We start from the raw sequence: 22,569 nt of genomic DNA on the forward strand, positions 1-22,569 counted from the left end.
AGGACATAGTCTCCACCTCAGATTCTATTTTTTTCTCATATAGATTGTATTTTTATTCATATCAGGTTCAGACATATTTTGACTACTCTTTACCACTGGGCACTGAAAAGAAACTTTAATGCTAGAGGACCAGAGCATTCATCCCCCCAAATGATTCCTCAACATATCATGAGATACTTGCCTGAGCCGAAGCTTATCACAAGGTTCCCCTTCCATTCTGACATTCTAAAGGAGGATTTTTCATTTGAGACCCTGTCCTTCACACAATGTACCACACAACACCTCCCTATGTTAAAAGGTGTGGTGCGACACACAGGATATTTTCCAGGACCCTGTCCTTGCACAGGTGAAAACTCTCTATGTAGACAAAAAAATATAAGTCTTCTGCTTTTGACCCCCCCTTACATTGAAGATCAGCTTTGAACGGACGCTATGGTTGTCCATTCAGCTAGGAAGAGGCCTAACTCCCAAGCAACCTGAGAAGCACCCCTGCCTGACAAAGAGAGTAAGAGACCGGATGCTGCGGGAAAGAGAGTAGGGTTGCGATCTTCTAACCACTGGTGTATTGCTAATATTCTGTAAGACTTTTAAGTAGATATGACTGAGTCAAGTGGGACAAAATGGAGGAACTCCTTCAGTACGACCCTGAAGAACACAGAAAGAGACAGCATAAATTAGTCTCCAAAGAGAAGTTAATTTCTAACACTACTATAAGATGTGCCCTTGACGCCGCCAACATGGCTGCTCGGGCATTAGCTCAAGCCTCCTCCTCAGACGCCATGCATGGCTGCGCATATCAGGTTTTAAACCTGAGGTTCAGCAGAATTTGTTCACTCTCCCCCTTGGTGGACATCTTTTTGGGCCTTAAGGAGATCAAGTATTAGAAAAAATTTAAAAAAAGACTTTGAAACCACAAAGGCGATGGGCATACTTCAAATGCCCACTTTTGGCAATCCTTTTGCCACACACTCTTCTGTGGAGGCTCCAACCAGGTTTCCCCTGAAACCTCCACAATGTACAATTGCCTGCATGCCCAGGCCCTCTCAGGTAGAGGTTACTCCAGAGGCTCCTAGAGGGGAAATAATTCAAGAGGGCGAGGTTAAGGTGCCTCCTCAACAGCTACCCCTACCACAGCTACCAAACCTGACATACCACTCATGCCCCTGATCACAAAACACCTATCAGGGGTCCTCTTCAACAATGTCTACCCATTTGGTGTAACATCACTTCTGACCAGTGGATGCTGGACATTAATAGGCCTGGTCATTACCTGGAGCTAAAGCTAACTACCACAATAGCACCCCACAAACACAGGCTCTCACCAGAGCACATAAAACCGCTCATGGGAGAAGTACAGTCCCTCATTCTCAAAGGCTCCTTCGAAGTAGTACCACCTCAACAACAGGGATTAGGAGTGTACTCTGTGTACTTTCTAATTCCCAAATAAGATGGCTCTCTCAGACCCATTCTCTACCCAAGGCCCCTAAAAAACACAGTAGTTCTGAACATTTGCCGCCAGAGACCGGGGGAAACACTCTGCTGCTGTTGTGAAAGGGCAGGAGCCCTTTAAATTTAACTCACGCTCCCGCCGTCGCGGGAAGCGCATTTGCCGCCAGAGACCGGGGGAAACACTCTGCTGCTGTTGTGAAAGGGCAGGAGCCCTTTAAATTTAACTCGCGCTCCCGCCGTCGCGGGAAGCGCATTTGCCGCCAGAGACCGGGGGAAACACTCTGCTGCTGTTGTGAAAGGGCAGGAGCCCTTTAAATTTAACTCGCGCTCCTGCCGCGCGGGACGCGCGCGGGCGGCGCCCGTGCCAAGGGCGGGCCCGTCCTTGCCCGTCCTTGCCTATCATTGCACGGAAGAGGCCGGGCTGGGCCCCCCCCTTTCACTTACCCTCTGAGGGCCCCAGCTCACAAAGGAAAGCGAAATACTTACTGGAACGGAGAACCATCGTCCTTCCTGACCCGGCCAGCAGTGTCTTCTTGGGAACTTCAGGACTCGCCTCCAGCCTCTGTTGGGATATCAAGAGCAGGAACATCTCAGGAGCTACTACACGCGGGACAACTAAGTGACAATCTATTTTTTTATTCATTCTTTTTCTTATCTTTCTCCTTTTTTAATTCTAACTTATACTTAAATAGATTGTTACCCCTCGGCAAAGTGCTCTCTATACACATCATTTTCTGCTAGATTGTTTAACTACTTTTAGCTGGGTTGGTGTTAACCTGGCTTGCACAATTAATAATTACCCCATTTTAAAAGGCGCAGTCTGGTTGAAACTATAGCCTATTAGCTTGTCGTTCTCACTCATTTGGAGCTGTCTCCACTCTCACTTTTGGGTATCTAAAACCTAAAGTCTCCTTTCACACCTCTCTTTTCTAAAAGCAACGGAACTGGAAATGTCTTGGTTGGTCACTTCTGCCACAAAGCCAAGTCAGAGACTACAGTAAATTTACCTACGCCCGCATCGTGCTGCTTACCTGCGTGCCCCTGTGGTCCTCAGGACTGCTGTTCCTTCTGTTGGCCTCCAAGTCTCCCCTCCGAAGTCGCCTGACATCGCGACCGCTGTGTGGGGGGAGCGTTTGTGGGGGGGGAGCGTTTGACGGGACAGGACGGGACTACACTACCTAGGTCCCCTTAGCGGAACCAACGCATCTTGCGTGCACGAAGGCGCTATTAAACTGGTCCTGCCCCTGGCTGAGCGGGGCCGCGCGCGGGCCGCACCGGGCTAAGCGCAGGTAAAGGGCGGGCCGTTGTGTAGCCGTTAGGGGGCCGGAAGGGGTCGGGTTGGGGCAATTCGCTAAGCTGTTAACTGCTTCTATTTTAACGCTTTAGTAAGCTGTGTACTTGGGCTCTATCTAATTAAGTTATTGTGCCTTTTGGGTCATATACACTTGCTGTTCTGTGTTATTGTTGATATATGTAGGTGCCCTACACTTTGTTGCGATATAAAAGCTCTGTGTAGGGCAGGGCTATAAAATACTAGACAGTCCATCGAGTATTTTATCAATACTAGTAGTGGTTGTTATATACGTGAGGGTGGTGTAGAATGGCTAAAAATATTTCCACCCTGGATAATTACTTAGTTAAAATGGTGAGCAAGATAAACATTGATAGAAGGAAATCCTTAGGGAAGGAGTCCACCTCAGAAATTTTTTCTTCTGTAGACGATGGTAGCGGTTCTATTATGACGGATCCCCCTAATACTGAAACTTTCCCTTTGGAAAACTCAGCCATTTTGTCCTTAGTTTTAGAACCACCAATTCAAGACCCATTGGACCCCCCGAGTGAGTCTGTATTGTCTCACTCTCCTCCTAAGAGAGCTGTTAGAAAATGCAGAAAAACGCAAATAAAGCAGGGGAACATGCATCTTAAACCAACAACAGAATATGGTCATAGAATTAATGTAGCTAATAACGAGATTATAATTAATAAGGACAATGTGAATTGTGATCTCTTGGGTCACATCGCTAAGCTATTTGAGGAAAAACTAGACCATATGACTAAACCTCTTATGGAAAAAATTTAATTGTTATCTACGGAGGTATCTAGGTTGGGTGGTCTTTTAGATAAGATATGTAAGGAACAGACTATGAAACAACCTGAGCTACCCATCCAATCTGGTAACTCTGCACAATTGGTTGTAGCGCAGAGGTCATGTTTACCAGAATCTAGGGAACCACCATGTATGGTGGATATTACCTCTCATATGAAAGCAGCTGCATCCAATACCGTGAGGTACACTACTCCCGAGAACAGGCCAAATCATATTAATCTCCCACCTGATTGTTAACCATATGTCATAGTCCTTTCGAATGTTCCTCCCTTAGATCCAACAGCAATGAATTTCCGTGAGGAATCACATGATTCTCTCAAGCGGAAATCAGTTGCTTGGCTAAACAAAAATTGTGGTTTCCCCCCACAATTATCCGACCATATACTGTCTACAAGACGGGTATCATGGATCGGAAACGCGAGGAAAAAATGTAAGGGGGATTGTGTAATTGTTAACTTTAGGCACCCTCAACATGTTGCGACTGTTCTTCTTAGAGCAGCTTCTCTGGACGTAGAGGAGTCTGACGTGGTTGTGCACCCTTTGGGTTATTTTTATAGACATCTAGCCAGTACATCAGAATTTTCTAAAAAACACAGACCCTTGACTAATAGAAGGAACACAAATTTTTATATTCCAATTGAAAATAGATTTTCGGCACTGAGTACTTTGGATGAAAACGATTGACTCCCACGAGCAGGGGAATCTATCACAGAATGTTAGTATATACCCAGAAGTGGGAGCAAAAACAGAGTATAGAACATTTAGAACCGAAACTTTTAGTACCTTCGAGCCCCAGAAACTCATGGACAGTTAAATTGGTAAATATCGTTAAATCCCCTTATTCTATCTTGAGTGAGGTAATCAGTTTGGGCGTACCTGATAAGTGCCTCGCAGTGTCAATGGAGGTTAATGATGTTAGTAAAAACTATAACCAAGGCAAAGAATTAAATCCTTTAGTCGAACTAGAGGATGTTACAGAAAAAGATAACTTACCTGTAGTATTAGATTCACCCTGTGTTAAAGGGAAAACAAATATTAGACTGATATCTTGGAATATAGCTGGCTTAGCCAGGAATCTTGCGGACGTGGTATGGTGTTCCTATATTGAAAATTATGATATCATATTCCTACAGGAAACTTGGATGGTAGAAACCCCCCATAGGCTGGGGTATAAAACATACTGTTCTTATGCTATTCCATCAACTAGAGGTAGAGCCTCAGGGGGGCTGGTTATCTGGGTTAAAGTGACTCTAGAAATAGTTGTCACCCAATTATCCATCCCCTCTCCGGACCTACTAGGCCTTAAAATTGATACAAGAGGGAAAGAAACTATATATTTAATAAATATATATAATAGACCGTCCTCATCTAGCAAGGAATCAGAGGTGGTAGATCTCTTGGACTCCTTTTTAGATTCATTAGGAGATAATGTAAAGGTGTTAGTTGGTGGGGACTTTAACTGTAAATATGAGCCTGTCTTGGGGTTGGAAAAATTGCTTGATGAACAAGATGCTGCTAATGATATCTTGCCCTTAGAATCTGCAAGTCCAGCTAAAAGTACAAAAGCCGCCCTGCAGATTTTACAGTTGACTGTGGTACATGATCTAAGGGCTTGCAATGGTCGATTTCGATCAGACAGACCAGCAGCTCCAACCTATTTTAGGGGAAGTTTCAGGTCACATATAGACTTTGTAATGGCTACCCGGAATATATGGGACCAAATAACTGATTTCAAGATAGACCACAGGACGGAGAGTGATAATTTCCCCCTCCAACTATGGCTAGACTCTCAACCATTTATTATTAGATCCGAAGAAGAGACCCTATTAAATACCACGGTCGCGGAGCTAGAGGTAACCAATAACAGGCGTGCTCTAAGATGGCCATATATCTTGGGAACAGAAAAGACGCTGATAAATATTTACAATGTATTTGCTGAAACGGTAGGAGACTTACAGTCAGCATTAGTGGGAACGCAAGGTGTTCTTGATTTACACCTTAAGCTGGTAGATGCACTAACTCCACTAGTGAGTAAAATTTATAAAAAAGATGGTAATAGGATAAGGAACCATCTTGAGACAGCGAACCCATGGTATAATAAAGATTGTCGAATAGCAAAATCAAGACTGATCCAGACAGTAAAATCCGGGAACTGTTTGGATATAAAAAGCAGTAGACTAACCTACAAACACACTATGGCCCAAGCTAAAAAAGTATGGGATGAAAGTCTTTGGGAGGATCTCTTGAGTGCAGCTAAGTTACGGGATCAGAGCATGTTCTGGAATTTAATCGCTAAGGGAAATAAGCAGGGTAGATCAACAAAGGATATTTTTTTAGATGAAAACACTTGGTGTGATCACTTCACTAAGCTCTATGCTAACAAAAAAGAGAGTTTGCCCTTCGGGGACTATGAGACAAACTTAGAAATGAGTATCGCCCCATTATCTTTTAGTGTAGAAGAAACTAATAAGGCTTTATTAGCTGTGAAAATGGGCAAAGCCCCAGGCCCTGATAAAATTCCCGGCGATCTACTAAAATACGATGTGGATGTGTGGGGGCCTTATATAAATTACCTGAGTAATTCCATTGCGGCAGGCACACCGATCCCCGATTCATGGAAAGGGGCAGAAATTACAACAATTTTTTAAAAAGGTGATCGTTATGATCCAAGCAATTATCGCCCAATAAGTTTAATAGACACTTTTCAAAAGATATATGCCAGACACATTTTAAATAGGCTTTTAGATTGGATTGAAGAGACTAAAATAATAACCAAATATCAGGCTGGTTTTAGAACAAAAATCAGTACGGTTGACCAGGTATTCAGGTTTATGTGCATCTGTTGGAAGTACATAAACATAAGGAAGGGTAGTCTCTATGTGGCATTTGTGGATCTAAGGGCCGCCTTTGATCTTGTTCCTCGCAATTTGTTGTGGATTACACTAAGGAACATGGCGGTCCCTGGGGAACTACTTAAAGAACTTATCAAGCTACACACAGGGAACTATGCAAAAATTAGATGGGGAAAAGAAGGTGAAACCTCAAGAGCCATACCTGTAGACCGTGGTGTGCGCCAAGGTTGCGTGTTAGCACCTACACTCTTCTCATTATATGTTAATGATATTCCGAGCTATTTAAGGAATTGTGTACATGACTCCCCGAAGCTAGGTGGTGAGCCGGTTACGGCATTATTATTTGCCGATGATACCATCCTTATTTCTCAAACTCCGAGAGGTTTGCAAAATTTGGTGGATTCTTTCCAGAAGTATTGTGTGGGGAAGGGGTTAGAAATAAATCCTACCAAAACTAAGTATATGTCCATAAACCCCAAGAAAACCCTCAGGAATAATCTGTCCTTGGAGAATCAAAAACTGGAACAGGTAGGGAGTTTTAATTATTTGGGGTTAATGCTGGATAGTAACCTATCCTGGAAAGGACAGATGGATAAAAGCATCTTATCCCTTAAACAAAACTCAATGCCTATTTTAAAAGTACACTGAGCTAGTTACTTTAAAGCAATCTCACCGGCACTTGAAGTATATAAAGCGAAGGCCCAATCAGCCGCCCTTTATGGTGCTGAACTCTAGGGCTACTACTGTAACAATAACTTTGGAAAAACGGAAAACCACTTTGTACGAAGGCTACTCAAAATACCGACAAGAACTCCTCTAGTCCCTGTTTTCCTCGATATTAACCTTAAAAGAGCAGACTATCAAGCATTATTAAGACCACTGCTGTATTGGGTTAGGCTATGGGTAACCCCGGAGTTGAGTGATTACAAGGGTGGATTGACTGAATTAACTCAGATAGATGGTCATATGAATACCCCTTGGTTAAAATATGTATCTAAGTGGTATGAGAGATTAGGTTTATCACACCTATGGGAAGTTCCTCAGAATATGACAACATGTACTAAGAAATATGTAAGGGACACCTTTTGGTCTTATGTCAACGGAGAGCTACTGCATAGTTCATCGATTGGTACCTTGACCTTGAATTTTTTGAACATAAAAGATACACCTTATTTCGAACAATTTTTGGATGAGATCGGTCCTCCACTGGCAAAAACACTATACTTACAGTTTAGGTATGGGGTCTTACAGACTAATGCATACACATGCAATTGGGGAGGGGTAAAAGGTTGTGAATTGTGCGCTCTCTGTACTTTAGGGGCTAAAGCAGATGTTGTTCATCTACTCTTCTTTTGCCCAGTATACAAGAAACCAAGGGATTGTTGGATCAAACCCGTTTGTAAATATGTGGGGGTTAGATCCTACAAAGAAGCAGAGCGCATATTCCAGTCTAATACTTCACAATTAGTGGTGTTTGGCACGAGTAGATTCTTATTCAATGTGTACCTTATTAGAAAACGACTTGGTCACAAACTGTAATATTTTATCAGGTGGCCCGATCTTTCCCTTCCTTGTATAGGTATATGATGCACTGTTTCTTCGATCCAAGTTAATTAACTTTTTTTTTTTTTTTCTTTCTCTTTAGTTCTGGCTTTTAATTAATTTTAATTAATTTATAAACTGTTACTTATATTTTTATATGCGGTACTGCTTAACCATGGAGACATCCATATATTTCTTGCTAATTGTATGTATTGTATCTTATATTTAATTGTGAAATGTATATGTGTATGTTGTATTTATTTCATGTCTTGACTTTTATGGCAATATTTGCCGAAATAAAGTAACGAACGAACATTTCCATATGGTCACCCTCCAAGATGTCATACCTCTTCTACAGCAGTGAGACTTTATGACTGCTCTTGACCTGAAAGATGCATACTTTCACATACCTATACACCCAGCACATCGGCGTCACCTCAGGTTTGTGGTCAGTGGAAAATACTATCACTTCAAAGTACCCTCCTTTGGAGTCACTACAGCTCCCATAGTGTTCACAAAGTGCCTTTCAGAAGTAGCCACGCACCTTCTAAGGTAGGGCATTCACATCTTCCCTTAGATGATTGGACCATCAAGAGTTCCACTGCCCAATTATGCAGAAAACAGACTCAGGCCACTTTACATTTTTTACACGGGTTGGGATTCACAATCAATATCTCAAAATCTCACATCCAACGACAACAAATTCAACTATACTTAGACGCAATCTTAACTGAGAAAGAGGGTTGGCTTACCCCAATGTGGCAAGAGTATAGTCTTTTCAGACACTCCTACCACAATTTCTACCAGACTGCCAGGTTACAGGCCTTCTAGGCATAATGGCCTCATGCATTGCAAAATTTCCTTATGCACGACTAAAAATGCATCTGTTGCAGGAATGTCTAGCGGAACAATGTTCTCCAGTGGAGGGTCATTGGGAAGATCTAGTATGTGTCAGTCGCCAAACTTTTCACTCGCTCCTGTGGTGGAACACCAAAAACTTGTTGCAGGGGCCGTCTTTTCTCAACCTGATCCACAGGAGACCATTACATCAGACGCTTCCCTCTTTAGATGGGGGGCACATTTGCAAACTTTGAGCACCCAAGGCCATTGGGAACCCAAACAGCAGGGCCTTCTTATCAATTAGAGTAACTAGCACTTCAACTAGCGTTAAAATCTTTCCTTCCCTATCTAGTGGGAAAAGTTGCCCTTGCTCGCAAGAACAACACCGCAGCCATGTTTTTTTCCACAGAAAGGGGAGGCGGTAGACTTGGTCTCCACAGATTTCTCAGCTGACCCAACAAATTTGTATGTTGGCTCTTCATCACAAAATATATGTACTAGTGGAGCGCGTCCTAGGAATGGAATATAACTTTGTCAACCTCAGCCCGATGCAGCAGCAAATCCACGAGTGTGAATTCCACCCGTAAGTCCTCCACCAATACTTCCAGCGGTGGAGCTTCCCCAAAATAGATCTATTCTCAACTGCAGAAAACATAAAATGTCCAAACTTTGCATCCAGATACCCACATTCACAGTCCAAAGGCAATGCACTATGGAAGAACTGGTCAGGGATATTCGACTACGCTTTTCCTCCTCTCCCCCAGGAGGCAAACATCTCTGTCTGGTAGCAGCCACTTGGCCCTGTCAACCATCGTTCACAACACTTCTAAAATGATCTGTAGTTCCTCACTAGAAACTCCCAGTCAGGCAGAACATTCTCATGCAGAACCATGGAGAAATACACCACCCAGAATCCAGGTCACCCAGGTTACAATCTGGCTCCTGAAGTCCTAGAATTTGGATATCTTAAAGTACCACCTTCATGTATGGCCATTCTCAAAGAAACACATATGTCCACTACACATGCATGTTACGCAGCCAAATGGAAACATTTTGTCCACTATTGTCACTCACAATAAACTGACCCGCTCACACCAGCTGACCAGAACACTGACTGCTACATCTGCAAAATTGCAGATTGGCATTTACTTCTATCAGGCTCCACCTTGCTGCTATAGATGCTTACCTACTAAATAGGCAACATATGCCTATTTCAAAATTCCAGTTGTCAAAGTCTTTATGGAAGCCTCAAAAGGATAATCCCTCCCAGAACCTACCCAGCACCATGATGGAACCGTAATATCATTTTTACCAGGCTTATGGGTCCACCTTTGACATTCTCTACTCTTGTCCACTCCAATTCTGTTCATGGAAAGTGCTGTTTCTAGTCGTTATTACTCCCTTATGATGTGTCAGTGAGCTCTAGGAATTAACCTTAGAAGAACCTTTTTTTCAGGTGCATAGAGTCAAAGTTGTCCTCTGCACCAATCGAAAAATTCCTTCATAAGGTGGTTTCATAATTCCACCTCAACCAATTGTTAGAACTCCTTGTGTTTTTCCCTCAACTAGACTCGATAGCAGAAAAGAGGACTTCATCGTCCCTCCAAAGGCTCACTTTACTAGCAAAAAGGGAGCTGCTATGGCCTTTTTAGGGATCATTCCGGTAGCTGAAATATGCAAAGTAGCTACTTGGTCCACACCACACACCTTCACAAAACACTACTGTGTGGATGTGTCAGTTCTACAATAGGCCAAAGTTAGCCAGCAGTACTCCTTACACTTTTTCAATCTACTGCAACACCCACAGGTTAGCCACCGCTTGAGAGTGCATTGCTTTACAGTCTGGGCACAGCATGTGTATCTACAGCCACACATGCCTTGAATGGAAACTTTTACCTACCCAGTAGACATCTGTTCATGGCATGTAGTGCTGTAGATTCACATGCACCCATCCTACTCCCCGGACACCTGTGGATGGAATGGACATACATCTCTGCATAGCTTCGTAAATCACTCCATCCTCACTCGCCTTACACCAGAAAACAATCTAACAATGGAGTTGATGCCCATGCGTATTACTAACAAGAGTAGGAGTAGCCCAACCTTGTGACTTGAAAGGCTTCTTCGAAAAACAACTTGCACACATCTGGGCCTAACATTTGATGGCGGAAGGATGCATAGCATGTGAATCTACACAGCTTCATGCCACAAACAGATGTCTACTGGGTAAGCAACATTTTCCCTACAGAAGGTAAGAAACTAGTTATTCTTTATAGACTTGCAAGAGGCCAGTGCACTTGATACCTCCCCTGAAACAGAGTTGGACTCACCACTTGAACTGCCTATTGAAGAGAGCAGTCATTTCCAGTAGTGGTTCTCCAGGCAGCTGAAGTCCTGGATTTGCAGTTGCCTACTGTCAAAACCAAGACTAATTCCCACAGAAAATCTACAACTATGGTCTCCATGTCTGAGCCCATGTTTTACTTTGATGAGATCCTCACAGATAATGTTATGGGTACTTGGTCCGAACCGTGTTCCTGCCCAGCAGTGAATGTGTGGGCGGCTAGGGGTCACAGGTCAGCACCTGGCAACCATGATTGTCTCACTAAGCACCCTATTCCAGAGAGGTTAGTGGTGCAGGCATTTACCAGTAAGATTAACCCTAATTCCTTTCCTACAACTCCTCTGGATTAAGGCAAAGCAGATTGAGGCTTCTAAGGAACAAATATTCTCTTTGACCAGTCTGTTTACTGGGCCACTATATGCATGCCCTATGGGCCATAGCCAGTGAGATCTTGCATGCAGTTTCAGAAGACCTTAGGGCCTCTCAGGCTGAAACAATACAAGATGGACAAGATTTAGCTAAATATGCAATTTGTGCTTGCTTAGACACCACTGACTGAGGAGGGAAGTAGCCACCAGCATTATGCTGCGCCACCATGTGTGGACGTTTGTCCACTGGATTTTCGGGAGACTGCAGGCTTCTCATGGATATGCCATTTGATGGCTCACACCTTTTTTGGCTGATTTTGCCCCTGAGCACTTTAAGGACAGCAGAGATACAGTCTGTCAGCTCCACCACATCATTCTGACTGGAATGGAACACTGTACTCCTGTATGCTTTTCCACCCCCACCTCAATGCTCCGAGGTCCTAAATAGATCAGGAATGATCAGGCCCAAGTCATCCTAGTGGTTCCGGTTTGGGTCGAGAGAGTGTGATACCTGGAACTTCTAGGCATGAGCATCTGCCCCCTGATCAGGCTTCCACTTCAAGAGGCTCTCCTGGCACTGCTGCCTGAAGTGGTGGATGTCATCCTTGCTGCCAGGTGTCCTTCCACAAAGTTCATTTACGCCAGACACTGGGACAAATAATAGCTTGGTGTGAAGTCTGCAAGACAGACTCCTTACAAGCTAAACTGTTGGATGTTCTGTTGTTTATTTCATCTTTGAGCCATTAACACCTTGCTGTGGGTACTATTAAAGGCTGTTTGTCAGCATCTTAGGCCTTTTAACATGTACTGTCCCAATTATCCATGTTTAAGTCAGCTGTTGTGAGGTTTAAAGACATGACACGTTCCTTGCAATCTGTTTGTGGTTCCACAGTGGGACCATAACTAGATGTTGATGTTTCTCATGAGTACACCCTACAGACTGATGCACAGCTGTTCATTACTTGTGTCTTCTGACCTTGTAGACGATCTTCCTCATTGCATGAGTGAAGTTAAGGCACTATTGCTGCAACTGCCCTACACCACCTTTCTCTTGAACAAATTGGATGCTAAGGACTCTGGTAGACATTTTACCTAAAGTTCGGACTCCTTTCCTAGTTGGACGATCCATCACTCTCCCAGCGTTGATTGCCCCTGAAAAGTGGAGACGTGGCTCCATAGACCAAGAAGACTTTAAGCTTTATATCGATTATACTCTGGACCATTTGGGTGGACGATCAGCTTTGAGAGGGGTTTTTCGGAATGAAGAAAGGGAAGGCTGTTCAGAAGACGACTTGTTGAGGTGGATAGCCCCTGCATTAGAATCTGCTATGCACTGGTGAAAAAGTAACCTTGAGGACACTGAATGCCCATTACACCATTGGCTAAAGCTGCCACCACTGTGTGCGCACTCAGAGGGCCTGTCTTTGAGATTTGTTGGACTACAACGTGGGCATCATTGGACCCATTCATGAAGCACTATTGCCTTGACAGCCAGATCCAACAGGAAGGACATTGCACCTATTCTGTCCTGCAGGAAATGTTGGTCTGGGCCCATATCCCAGACCCTCTCTCTTTGGGAGCTACTATTTTGATATTTATTATAAAAATGAGAAAGCAGCGGTTAGAAGTATCCATCAGATGACCAGGCTACCTTCGTTGAAGCTCTTTCTAATGGATATCCTATCAGCAGATACTTTATTACCCTTTCACCTCCCTATTCTGTGGACCGGTATCTAAAAAGGTCCTAAGTGGAATATCTGCATACTGGCACCAATAGCTGATTAATCCTCCACTTCTGATGGTGAAGAAAGTCAGGCAAGAAACTGTTGTCAGGGGTGGTGCTTAAATGCTGTTGCACCCTGTCTCATTTCAGGGGAGGTATGGAGCTAGTGCGAGTCACACTGTGCCACCTACAGGCATGCAGGGGCATTGCTGAAAAGCTTCCTAATCCAGTCTGACACCCTGGGAATATTCCAAAAGTGAGTAATCCACCATTATATAGAGTAGCCACCAGAAAGAGTGTTATCAAAAGTAAGTAACTTTTATCAAGTCACTGAAGAAATAGCAGCTGCATCAGTGCTTCATGTCCCGTTACAGTGAATATTATATGAGAATGACTTGTGTGGAAGGACGGTGTGGGGATAGCAATTTTTTAAAATTCTGCCTCTAAAGCACTTGTAAATATTCACGGTCTGGCCAGGATTGGGTCTGTGACTCCTGTTTTCCGAGAGACTTTGACAAAATCACGTCCTCGGCATGTGATACCTTTTATTCAAAACTATTCAACAATGTATCACCATGAGCCAAAGTTCACTTTCCTCAGTTCCCAAATAAATCAACGTCATCAATGAGGAGGAAGTGTTTTATGGCAGCCTGTAGACCCATCAGGAAGGAGCCCTTCAAATGTGGCTTCCCGTGAATGCAGAAGAGGAAGAATTTCCCACGCCTCCCATAATACCTGCACCGAAGTCAAGAACCACAACTGGTTTTAGGCCCTAGTACAGAGGACCAAGCACAGCTTGCTCTGCCTCGAACAGACAGCAAATATTTCCTGGGGGGATCAACCTGAAAACAGTCTTGAACCACTTAACAAGTAACTGCCCAGAGAGCTCTATGTTTCAACCAATCAGTTTCCACCAAAGAAGGCCAGGAAGTCTGCTATGCCCACTGTGGTTCAGGTCAGAAGCCGAGACACCAAGTTCCGAAGGCAACAGGAATTCAAACAGCCCTCAGCACCAAGACTGTTGAATCAGAGCACAAACTTGACTCCAACCATGCACAACATGAGGATGCAGGAGAGCAGCCTGATATTCGACAGAGGAAAATCTATATCAACCCAGTCAATGAGCATAATGCCTCCAACTTTACCAAAAGTAGCAGACTCAACTTTGAGGAGTTTATTTCAGAGGGGCTTAATCTTCCTCAATTCCAAAAAAGATTAGGCCAGACACAATCCCACCACTACCAGCAACACAGCTGTACCTACCACACTCAGTATCTTAATTACTGATCAAGACCACTTCACAGATCCGCTGATGCCCTCCAACCATATTAAGATCCATGCCAACCAATTAACTGGAGCATGCGTAGTACGATTATAGGGCTGACCCTCAAGTTGACTCACTCCTAGAGCCATGTCCTTCACTAGAGGACTCTTTTGCTTATCATGCAGTAATGGGCCACAGCCTACCATAGCATGCCCATGCTTGCTAACTAGGGGGAGGAAGACGTCCTTGTGGAGACACTGTCCAAGACTGATTATACCACATAGTACCTACCCATGCTCATGAAGTATTCAATTGAAAGCTTCAAAGACTCTGTCAAAACAAGATTAATCACTCTTAGGTTTGATGAAAGATTCAAGCCTGCACTTTAAGATTTATTATTCATCCAGGGGCATGTGCCACAGTATTAACTTGTCATTCCCACAGCACCAAAGAAAAGAAAGTATGTGGGGTACCAGAGATTTGCCACTTCACGACAAAGAGAGTAAGATGATCAAAGCTGGTGGAAAAAGCTACACTTTGAGAGCATCAACACAATATTGCTTTGCTAACTCCATGGCTCTGCTTGCTAGGAATGAATGCTATTACAGGGAGTAGATGAAACAACTTTTCAAGAACCTTCTAGGCATACAGAGGAAGAGCATGTAGGAGACTGTACAAGAGAGGAAGGAAATATCTAATACCAGCATCAGGTGCACCCTCTGTGCCGCAAATATTGCTTCAAGAGATGTCACAACCAGAATCCTGTAACAATGCCATGCTTAATTCTCTGTGTCAGGTTTTGCTGTGCAAATCTTTTCTGAATTTACATGCCATGCATTATTCCGCTGCTTAGTGTTTGTGTTCGGAATTTTCTTTATAGCCCCTTATGTTTTTGTTTCTTCCTCTCGTTGGCACCGCTGACCATTCGGTTGCATGTCTTTCTCCTTATGACATCAGACATACTCCCTGGAAGTCCATTTGTTTAGTCAACATCATCAGATTCTTGTTTTTCACCAGTGGGACAGGAAGTAAGCAAAAGAGCTACAGAGGGATTGAGAGGATCTACCAACAGAATGTCAAGCGTAATAGACAAGATTTGAGGAAAAACCAACAAACCATGAGGAACATCGAGGACTGATGATAACATAGACAAAAACTGCATCTTACAACGAGATTACCTCTGTAGAAGCCTGACCACGTGGTCTGAGAATGTGCAACCATGGGATCCGGGACTGTTGAGAGATGGAGAATTCTTCCTTTAGGTTCTTCCTAAAGTTGCATCAAAAGTTGATGCAGGAGGACACACACAAGGTCTCTAACCTCCGTCTCCCAAAAGATCACTGCGCCAAAGGCTGCAAAACACGCGCAGAGTTCCTGCCTAAAATCCTGAAAGCGAGAGGAAAAACAAACATTGGTAACAGTTAACTGCTTTTGACTCCCTCCCAATGTTGCAGATGTCACTGTAGCAGCAATCTGTTTACATCGGGCACTGGGATAAGTTTGTTGGTTAGTATAGGTCCTGCTATACAGACCCTTGCAAAGCACTTTGCGATGTCTTTAACCTAGCAAGAACTTGCTGTTGGTAGTGTTAAAGGCTATTTTTCAACCCTTCTGGCCCTTTTGCTTTTGCAGGACCAGCTGTCCTTGGTTAAATCACCAGTTGTGATGTGTTTTCTTAAATGTCTAGTTTACTTGCTTTCAACCTAACCTTTTGTGATGCTATAGAGGGAACTTAATTTGGATCTCACATTCCTTATATGTGTACCCCATTTGAGCCAATGCACAGCTGCCCTTTGTATCTCCTGACTCTGAAAATGATCTTTCTCATTGTAGTAACCTCAGAGTGCCACATGAATGAACTGCAGGCTCTGTTTGTTCAACGTCAATAACTACCTTTTTCCTGCACCAGAGCAGCATTTCTGCCAAAGGTTATGACTTCTTTTCATGTAGGCCAAACCATCACTCTTCCAGCATTCTTTGCTCTGCCTCACCCCTCAAAAGCAAGACTCCATCACATGGGCCCCAAAAGAGCCTTGAGTTTATACATCAGTCGTACCAAGGACCACTGGGTGGACAATCAGCTCTTTGTGGCTAAAAAAGTACCGGTACAGAAAAGGATCATATTACGGTAGATAGTACTCTGTATTAAAAACTGCTCCACATTGGCCTAGGGGCAGCTTCCAGAGGGATCTAAGAGTTAATTCAACCAGAGCCAAGGCTGCTGCCACTGCATTGGAATGTGACACACTTGTCAAAGACATCTGCCAGACTGCAACTTGGGTGTCAATTCATACTTTCAGGAAGCACTACTACCCTGATAGGTAGGTCCATGAGAGGAGAACCTTGCTCATTTGGACCTGCAGGACGTTTTTGGTTTGAGACAGTTCCCTGACCCACCACCTGGGAGGTACTGCCCTCGTATCTATTCACAAGATGAGGAATCTACAGTAGTAAGTATCCATCAGAAGAATAAGTTACTTACCTTCAGCAATGCTCTCTCTGGTTGTTAGAAATGGGGTTCTTGGTTGGCTAGGGTAGGCACCTAAGCCAGGCACTAACCATCACTCTAGTCCGGGTAAGGGAGTCACACACCCAAGATAGCCCCGGCTCACTCCCTTGGTAGCTTTGGCCAGAGCAGTCAGGCTTATCCCAGAGGCAATGTGTAAAGCATTTGCACAAGATACACAACCCAGTGACACAATAAATACACCACAAAGAAAACTCCACAAAAAGTTATATAAAAAAACTGTATTGCATAAAACATCATTAGACCAAAAACAACATGTCAGTAATACTCTGCTGAGCAAGCAGTTGTCAAACCGTCCTCCTCAGGCCCACAAGTGTAAATAAAAGTGAGTATACAAATGGTATGAACACTGCACTCCCAGTGCACCCGAGGCAGATCCTGAGAATATTCACAACATGATATATCCCCTTATATCAGGTCTGAAAACTCAGAAGAAATGCTTGAGAGCAAAAGACACAGTTGTGAACTGAGAATTACGAGGTCATCACCAATAATGCCTATGAAAAAACGAAGGTCGTAGTACGTCTGCGCTTCCTTTACACAGTATACGGTGTGAGCAAAACCCACCACATCGAGTCTAGGAACTCTTGCGCTCTTACCTCTCTAATTACAGTAATATCTCGACACAGGTCCCGTAACTCTTGCACCTTTACACCTGTAATTATTTTTGTGGCTCGGCAGGGACGGGACCTCCGTTTAGGATTCCCTTCCCGTCCTGCCAGCCGAGTCTTGTTTGCCCCAAAATTAAAGTGACCAGGACGGGGGCAAAAGGGGCTCCACAGGCACGATTCAGCAGGGAAACCTTATTGGGCAGCTCCCCGTGCATTGAGCAAGTCTCCGCTGCATCCTCAGCCACAAGACGAAATGGCAGGAGACTCAGGATGTGCCCTTCCGACACGAGTATGGGTGATCCACGAGTGTATCCCTGGGGCTGAGGCGTGCTACAGCGGAATACACTCGGCAGTACAAACAATGAGAGTCTGGAACTAGCAGCGCTAGCAGGCCGGAACAACGCATGCCTTAACAACGCAGTCGCTACCACGACCGAGTCGTTTCCACACATGCCTTTATCATGCATGTCTTCAGAACGAATTTCGTTGTAAAAGCATGCCTAGTAAAGGCATGTGTGGAAACGCATGCGTAACAGCATGCGTGGTTCTGTCATGCAACCCTCCGACCCGCCCTGAGGCCCAAAACTCCATACACCCCTAATACCTAAACTACCCCGACCCCACCACATGCCATGAGCCCTAAAAAAACGATCCCCACCTCCCCCCATAAACTAAAGTACCCTGACACCCCCACCCGCCCTGAACCCTAAAAACCAATTACCCCGATCCCTAAACCCCTTGCATATAAAACTAAACTACCCGACAACCCCACCTGCCCTGAGCCAAAAAAAAACTATCCGACCCTACAAAGTAAAGTACTCCGAGCCGCACCCGCCTTGAACCCTAAAAAAAAACTAACCCGACCACCCACCTCTAAAAACTAAACTACCCCGATACCCTCCACCCACGCTGAGCCCTAAAACCTCCCCCAATAAGTAAACTACCCCAAATCCCTACCCACCCTAATCCTTAAAAATAAACAACTATCATGCCCCCATCCCTACCACTAAAAACTAAATTACCCTGACCTCCCCACCCACTCTGAGCCCTAAAAAAAATACCTGACCTCCCTACCCCTGCCTCTAAAAATTAAAGTTTCTGACATCCCCCACCCACCCAAAGCCCTAAATACACCCCCATTGCTAAAAACTACCCACCAACCCTGCCCCAAACCCCACTTACCTCACCGCGTCCTCTCCAGATCCTTCCTCCTCTTCTATCCTCCCTCCTACTACCCCTCCTGAAACTTTCCCCGAGCCCTTTAAAAATAAACTATCCTGCCCCCATCCTAAACCCTAAATAAAAAAAATACCCAAACACCCCAACTCCAAAAAAATAATAGCCCGACCTCCACCCTAAGCCCTTAAAAAAATACCCAAACTCCCACCCCGCCCCTTAAAAAAAAAAACCTACCTTCGAAACCCCCACCCACCCAATCCCTTAATCCACTCACAACCCCTGCCCCAGTCCCACTTACCGCACAATGTCCTCTGCATCCTCTCCCGAGCAATGCATAGCTTTTTCTCTGCCTTAACCATGCATATGCATAGTTCAGTACATGCATGGTTAAGGCACTGAAAAAGCCATGCGTTGTTCAGGCAATTGTGGTTACGCTTGCATGGGTAATGTCCACATCCTTAAGCAGGCATTGTTAAGGATGTTTTCCAGCAGGCATGTCGTCGCAGGGGTGGAGAAGTTTCCCTCATCCTCCTCGTCAGGCCAGCAGGGTCACCTTTGTAAGCAGAGTGGCAGTCCCCCAGCTCCTCTGTAAGGGCAGTGTAGCGCGCAGGAAGCGGGAGCCTCAGCAAGCACTCCTATTCAGAAAGGGGCGCTCTCCTTGGGGCACCCACAAGAGGCGTCTCGTCTGCCTGCCATCTCAGAGCACCCTCCCGATGTTCAAGTATGATTTTAATAGAAATTAAAAAGCCAGCGTCTCCTCACGCTACCATGACGGCACTTAGCCTGCAACCAGCGAGGCAAGCACCAACCCTCCCCCAGCACGGTCCCACAGCCGGAGGGGGTTCTTGAAGAGAAATTAAAGTGCTCAACATGCGCTCTACAACGCGCTGACATGGGAAGGCAAGAGCACTCCAGCACAAGCAGATTCTAGCACTAACGCTAGACAGTAGGAAGCAGAGGGGAATGGGGCACACCACCCTGCCCCTGGAGAACACCCGGACACCGAAGCAGAGTGCAGGCAGGCGAGCACAAAGGCCCTAGAGAACATCAAGTGGGCAGTCCTTCCTGTGACCTAGCAGTCCACAGGTCAGCACATCAGCAGGGCAATCCCAGCGGTGGTTCCTGACAAGTCCTTGCAGCAGCATCTGGTGTCCAGTTCATACAGTGTCTCAACTGGGACCAAGTCAGTGAACAGGCTGGCAGCAGTTCAACAAGCAGAAACGCAATCCAGAAGAGTCCTTTGGACCACCCAGTAGACACCAGGTAACATGGCAACAAAAGAAGAGCAGTCCAGATGGATCCTTTGTGCAGTCCAGAAGTCCATTTGGCAGAGGTTTGGTCCCAGTTCCAAAAGTGCTCTCCAAATCAGGGGCCTACAGCCCCTCTACTTATACTCAGAAATGCCTTTGTTTAGGGGGGACTTCAAGAGAGCCCTTTCAAGTGAAGCACAACACCCTTTGAACCCAGCCCTGTCTCCAGACATCAGTAGGGGGTAATCAGTCCATTGTGTGAGGGCAGCACTTAGCCTATTCACATGTAAGGTGTAAACAACCCTCCATCTCCCCAGCCCATGAAGCCTATCGGCATGCAGAGGCCTCCTCTGTCACACCCAGCCCCTACTGTGTGATGGCATCCGGAAAGTATGCAACAAGTGTCCCAGATGTAGATTGGAGTCAGCCTACAAAACACTGGAGGCACTAGAGTTATAAGCACAGAGAAATACCCACTTTCTAAAAGTGGCATTTCTAAAATAGTAATAAAAAATCCACCTACACCAGTAAGCAGGATTTCTCACTACCATCCCGAACATACTAAACACGCCCACGCTATTCCTCATAGATCAGAAGATACCACTAGACATACGTCAGGACATTTCCAATGAAATCCTATCAGAGAAGCAGCATTCACAGTAGTGAGAAACTAAATAGGCTGTTTATCATTACTATGATGGGTAGGTACATAAAGACATATGTCCTAACTTTTATATACACAGCACCCTGCCCAGATGGCTATATAGGGCGTACCTTATTGGTGATTTAGGTGTAGTAAAAAGGGAGTTTAGACCTTGGCAAGTAGTTTGACTAGCCAAGGCAGTAAACAGCGCATGCAGGCCCTGCAGTGGCAGACCTGATTCAGGTTTCAAAGGCTACTTCTGTGGGTGGCGCACTAGTAGTATTTTATTTACAGGCCCTGGGTATATGTTATACCACTTTACAAGGAACTTACAGGTAAATTAAATAAGCCAAACAGGTGTAAACTAATTATTCCAAGTTGTAGGGGAGCGAGCACTTGAACTTTAGCACTGATTAGCTGTGGTAAAGTGCCCAGAGTCCTAAAGCCAACAAAAAGAGGGTCAGAAAAATAGGAGAAGAAAGGCAAAAAGTTTGGGGATAACCCGGCAGGAAGGGCCATTTCCAACTCTGGTGGATACTCTATTTTATTGCAGATTTCACTGCGCCCTCTCACCTCCCTGTTCTGTGGGATGATCTTTTTTTCTGTCTAGAATAAGGTCCCAGTTTGACTATCTGCTCACTGTCCCATCTGTTCAAATATTGGGATCCACGTCTGATGGTCTGAACTAAAACCCTAGCACCCTTTAAGCTATTACTGTTTAATTATTTTGCTACAAAAAACTTTCCCTTTTCCCTCTTGGAAAGGAACTAATATCGCTTTATGTTTTATAAAGACATTTTGGCTAATATAAGACAATTTTGCTTCGAAATTTTCACTCTTAGTTATTAGGAATTCAAGGGAATATTTGTGAATAGGATTTCACCTTTGCTTGAAGAGTGGGTTGATCCTGTGCAGCATAGATTTGTTCCAACACAAGATGTGACCAATCAGGCAAATTTGGACACATCGATCTTTGATGTTGCTATGGTTACTGGAAAGCCAACTGCAATTATCATACTAAGCACCAAGAAGCATTTTGATATGGTCTCTTTGCCCTTTCTGTGGCATGTGCTCTATCATTTCAGTTTTGGCTCACTGTTGATCCACACAATTCTGCTAATCTCTGGAGGAATAACGGCTTAAATTAGATTTATGGGAATCCTGTAAACTAGATTTGATATTTTTGGGTGAATCACGTCAAGGGCGCCCCAGGTCTCCTTAGCTATTTGCCTTACATCTCAAATCATACCTAAAACATCTGATGATGAACACAGACATTCCAGGTTTGAGAGTCAACAGACCAGATATCAAGTTCGCTGCTTATGTAGTCAGTCGAATAACTTTATTCGGCAATTGCCATAAAAGTGCAAGACAAAACACATATTACGGATCTATAAATAGTATAAAACACAATTAAAACTATAAAACAATTTCTAAGAACATCATATAAGCATCCAATCTAAAACCCCTTGACATATAGCAGATAAATATACTAAAACATAATTAAAAATCACAAAAGCACAAAAATACAGATGTTATCTTGTCGTAGTTTGGACTCTTGCTCTGAGCAAGACTGCTGGTCTCAGGATGAGAGTACTTTCGTTTGTAGGTGACTAAGGGGGTCATTCTGACCCTGGCGGTCATGGACCGCCAGGGCCAACGACCGCGGGAGCACCGCCAACAGGCTGGCGGTGCTCCCATGGCATTCTGACCGCGGCGGTACAGCCGCTGTCAGATACGGGAAACCGGCGGTGTACCGCCGGTTTCCCGCTGCCCAAGGGAATCCTCCATGGCGGCCGACCCCCTTACCGCCAGCCTTGTTCTGGCAGTTTTGACCGCCAGAACCTGGCTGGCGGTAACGGGTGTCATG

Source organism: Pleurodeles waltl, chromosome 9 (assembly GCF_031143425.1).
Source record: "Pleurodeles waltl isolate 20211129_DDA chromosome 9, aPleWal1.hap1.20221129, whole genome shotgun sequence".
NCBI classification, from domain to species: domain Eukaryota; kingdom Metazoa; phylum Chordata; class Amphibia; order Caudata; family Salamandridae; genus Pleurodeles; species Pleurodeles waltl.